At 47.1% G+C, this 4,815-nt stretch overlaps 1 long non-coding RNA gene across 2 annotated transcripts; it reads left to right on the top strand.

Annotated features, from left to right (window-relative positions):
- The first annotated feature begins 1,820 nt into the window (after nucleotides 1–1,820).
- Nucleotides 1,821–3,932, top strand: LOC124098902 (uncharacterized). 2 transcript variants are annotated; one of them, XR_006853738.2, is made up of 3 exons: nucleotides 1,821–2,050; nucleotides 3,044–3,177; nucleotides 3,673–3,932. It is a non-coding gene; the product is annotated as an uncharacterized LOC124098902 (long non-coding RNA). The 2 variants fall into 2 exon arrangements; XR_006853737.2 differs by lacking the exon at nucleotides 1,821–2,050 and having other exon boundaries at nucleotides 2,974–3,177.
- Nucleotides 3,933–4,815: the final 883 nt, after the last annotated feature.

Genomic DNA, 4,815 nt, shown 5'->3' with positions numbered 1-4,815 from the left:
TGGAATGGGCCCAGCTGTTCCTCAACAGATGAATGGTTAAGCAACCTGGTATTCCATACCATGGAATTCCATAACACGTAGTCTTCTATTACTACTACACAGCAGAAAGAAAGGAACTCTTTATACATTTGTGACATGGATCAACTTCTGTGTATGTATGATCTCATTTATGTAACAATCTTGAAATGGCAGCTGAAATGCACAAGTTAGTGGTGGGGTTGGGGACAGGGGTGAGAGAGAGGTGGGTGTGATTTAAAGGGCAACAGGAGGGGGTTTGTTGTGATGAGACTGTTGTGTACTTGAATATGATGATGGATATGCGAGCTACACAGGGATAAAATTGTGTAGAACTAAAAACACACACAAACACACTTATAACTAGTAACAGTAAAAGGAGGAGAATCTGAATAAGTTGGGTGGATTATATCAATGTCAAGATCCTAGTTGTGAGATTACAATATAGTTCTCTAAAATGTTACCATTACTCGGGTGCAGTGGTGCCTGCCTGAAATCCCAGCGGCTTGGGAGGCTGAGGCAGGAGGATCAGGAGTTCAAAGCCAGTCTCAGCAATGGTGAGGCCTAAGCAACTCAGTGAGATCCTGTCTCTAAATCAAATACAAAATAGGGCTGGGGATGGGGCTCGTGATAGAGTGCTCACGTAGCATGCAGAAGGCACTGGGTTCTGTCCTCAGCACCACATAAATGTAAAATGAAGATATTGTGTCCACCTACAACTAAGAAATAAACATTTTTTAAAAAATGTTACCATTGTGGAGAACTGGGTAGTGTGTGAGGTCCTGGCTTTTTTTTCCTTTTGTCCTTTTCTTTCTTTCTTCCTTCTTCTTCTTTTTTTTTTTTTGTTTTGTTTGTTTTTAGGAGATGGGGTCTTAGAGGGGTGTGGCAGTACCAGCCTGTAATCCCAGTGGTTTGGGAGGCTGAGGCAGGAGGATTGCAAGTTGGAGGCCACCTTAATGAGGCCCTAAGCGACTTAAGGAGATCCTGTCTCAAAATAAAAATAAAAAGGCCTGGGGATGTGATTCAGTGTTTAAGTATCCCTAGGTTCAATTCCCAGTACCACAAATAGAGTACCATATAGCTGGGACTCCAGGTGCATGGTGGTTCTCTATATTATTTGTTATAACTTCATGCAAATCCACAATCACCTCTATAAAAACATCAATTAAAAATGTCTTCTTATAGCCAAGTTATGGAAACAGAAAGCCTTGATGCCTGTCAACAGGTGAATGGATAAAGAAATTGTGGTCTACACACACAATGAAGTTTTATTCAGCCACAAGAAAGAGCAAAATTGTGTCATTTGCAGGAAAATGGGTGGAAGTGAAGAGTGTCATGCTAAGTAAGCGGGACCCAGAAAGATAGGTGCTGAGTGTCTTCTCTCATAGGTGGAGACTACAGAGAAAAGGGGGGGGGGGATCCGTGCAAATAGAAGGGAACTGATGAAGGAAGGGACAGAAGAGGATCAGAGGGAGGGGGGGATCCCAAGAGGAGATACTGGGGAGTGAAATTGGTCACATTGTGTTATGCGCAGGCTCGAATGTGTCACAATGAAACTCACTGTTCTGTGAAATTAATATGCACAAATTAAAAAAAAAAGAATAATGTATTCCTTACTGTAGAACAAAGCAAAGGGTTTGAAAGCTGTTCAAGTGGTCTCTAAGGAACTCAAAAGTCCCATTCCCCACACCAAATGTTCTCGGTTCTTCCCCTGCGATTCTTTGCTACTGATCATCCCATTGTTTGCTCCCTGTTTGGAGACCGTCTCCCTGACCACGCCGAGCTACTCAAAAGTAGGGTCGTGATTTATTGTCTGAAGCCCGAGTGCCAGCTCCACACAGGCTTCAATATGCTTTGCCTGAATTCAATTATCCAGGTTTACGTGCTACGTGGAGTTTGGCATCTGATAAATCTCCAAGAAATTCCCTTGGCCTGAGCGGCTCGGGGTCTCAGGCGTGGATCATCTTTGTGCTTTGTGTCTCGGCAGAGGCGGGGAGGGCCCCGGTCTCAGCAGCATTCTTCTGCAGGGAGGAAGGTAATGACAGGAAGGTGGGGGTGGGGGATCTGTGACTTGTCCCTCCTCCATTGGGAGATGCCGTGAGTCATTAGCTGACCATCAATCTCATCACAGCTTTAGACGCTGGGGAGGAAAAAAGAAAAAAAAGGAATCGGCTCGTCCGTTTGGTTTCAGAAATGTGAAAATTTGAGGTCATTGTGCCCCTTTGACTCGAGGAAGGGTTGGGAATGAAAGAACAGGGACATGGCAGTCTGAAAAGCTGCCTTTTTGTCTTGGGAGACGCTGACGGGTTTCCTGAATTGGACACTGGATTGCAAAAAAAAAAAAAAAGAAAGAAAAGAAAAGAAAGAAAGAAAAGAAATTTCCCCAAGCGTGGGAGGTAATTACTGGAGAAAGGCGCATGTCTGAAGCGAGCGAGTTACACCACACGAACGAGAAAAATCTGGAGTATTTTCTTAGCTAATATCACCCTGGAAAACCAAGGGTGGGAGGATTGTCGTCCCTGCCGGCTGATGCCGCTGACAGCATGCTGTTTGGACAGCATCCCGGGCGCTGCTGGCAGAGGCCGAATTTCTGTCGCAGACAAAAACATGGGGGGAAGGGGCGGAGATTCCGCCCGAGCCCGGAAAATGGAAATGTCTCTTTAAAGGCTAGAGCGTTCACTCTCATTGTCTTTTCCAAATTCGGGCCTCCTTAGGGACTTTGTTCAAGGCCTCGGGATACTTCTCGTGGCTGGTTAGGATCCAAATAAAATGGCCTCCTTCTAAGGGATCTTTGGTATTTGCTCCCCGAATGGGCCTCTGGCCCCTTAAAAAAAATTCACCTCCCGGGCCAGTCCCAGATGCTTGACATTCCTCTTTGGCAAAAGGAATTCTCCTTTGGAGCCTGCACTTTTAAATGCAAATCACCTGGGGGTGGGGAGGGCTGGGGGTGCACTGTACTTGGTTTGCTCGGGGTGAGCAGTGACTTCTTGCACGAATCTAACACAAAATGAAAACTGTCTCCTTGCAGGCCTTCCTTCCTTGTACTGGGGACCGTGAGCACCGTACTCCGTGGTTGGAGAATAATTGCACTTGGTGCCACGTTTCCGGGTATTTGCAAGGGGATTGAAAAATGCAATGATTTTAAGGTGCAACGATTTCAAGGTGAAGTTCAATTTTTGCATCTACCGTCTCAGCTGCCGAACTAGGTACCAGGGATACAAAGAGAAGGTTCCCCTGGACTAAGGTGCAGGGCATCCGAGGCGCCCAGGGCGACTCTAGTGTAAATAGGGAGTGCCAGGAGAGAATCCTGCAGAGTTGCGCCAGGTCTTGGGGGCTGGGGAAGGGAGTCTGGGTAGGCTTCATGGAAGAGGTGACCTGTAAGCTGAGGCCCTGAAAGAGAAGTGAGCCAGCCCTGGGGGAACAGGATGGGGGAGCCTCCGGGAGCAGGAACTGGGTTAACAAAGACCCAGGGTGGAGGTGGGGGTGCCATGCTCGTGGCGGCCATGGCCCTGCCTGTGTTCTTCACGTCTGGCTCCCTTCCAGAAAGGCTGCCTCGGGAGGGTAGCTGGCTGACAGTTTCCAGATCCCTCACTTTCAGGCTCCACCATTGCATATTTATTACATATTTTTTCTGGGTCTGTTCTCAACCAATGACAGAGCACAGCATTTGCACCGGAGCTGAACCGTTTTTCTTTCGGATGTGGAATTCCCTAATGCATCATGTTTCCCCGGGAGGACTCCGTGGGCCTCATCAGGACTTTTCGCAGAGCCCCGCGCTCCGATCCAGGGCCCCTCCTCTTCCATTCTTCCTTCATTCTTCTTCCCCTTCCACAGGCGTCCGAATGCGCCTGGCCTGCCCCCTCGGCCCCGAATCCATCGGAGGCATTTCCCTGCATATAAATTTCACATGCATTTAATTCTGCTTTGGCCTCTGCTTTTTAGAAGCTCGGAACTAACGCGGTGTTCCAGGGATGGCGGGTAGTTTAGTGTGGCTGCAGGGTAAGAAGAAGGGAGGGGCAGGAAGAGGAGTCGGCAGGGAGTCTGGGGCTCCACCGGAAGGGTCTTGTAAACTAAGCTCCGAAGAATGGACTTTCTCATAAGCAGTAAGAAGCTGCTGTAGGTTTAAGTTGCAGGAAAAAAAAAAAAAGGACCATATTTGTATTTTGCACAGATCTTCCTGGCAATTGTAAGGGGGATGGTATAGAGAGGCGCAGTGCTGGAGAGGTGAACGCTTAGAAAACTCTGGAACGCTTCAGACTGAAACCGTGGATTGCCTCACCTGAAGAGGTACCAGTGTGTTGCAGACAGGAAATGGATGGAGGCGATACAATGGCAGGAACTGGTTATTAATTGGTTGTGAAACACAAAGGGAGGGTGCACAAAGGGAACTGAATTGCTAGCATTCTCTAAAAAAGATGGGGTAACAGTTATCCCACTCCTGGGTGTAGACTTAAAAACAGCTTACTACAGGGACGCAGCCACATCAATGTTTATAGCAGCACAATTCACAATAGCCAAACTGTGCAGCCAGCCTAGATGTCCTTCAGTAGATGAATAGATAAAAAAATATGACATATATACACAATGGAATATTACTCAGCATTCAAAGAGAATAAAATTAGGCATTTGCAGGTAAATGGCTGCAGTTGGAGAATATCATGCTAAGCAAAATAAGCCAATCCCCCAAAAGCAGAGGCCAGATGTTTTCTCTGATATGTGGATGCTAACTCACAATAAGAGGGGGGGCTAGGGAAGAGTAGAGGTACTTTGGATTTGGCAGAGAGGAGGGAAGGGAGGCAA

The sequence above is a fragment of the Marmota monax genome, unplaced genomic scaffold (assembly GCF_021218885.2).
Source record: "Marmota monax isolate L192 unplaced genomic scaffold, Marmota_monax_Labrador192_F-V1.1 WCK01_AAM20220418_F8-fsc00182, whole genome shotgun sequence".
NCBI classification, from domain to species: Eukaryota; Metazoa; Chordata; class Mammalia; order Rodentia; family Sciuridae; genus Marmota; species Marmota monax.
This window is presented reverse-complemented; position numbering and strand designations above follow the sequence as displayed.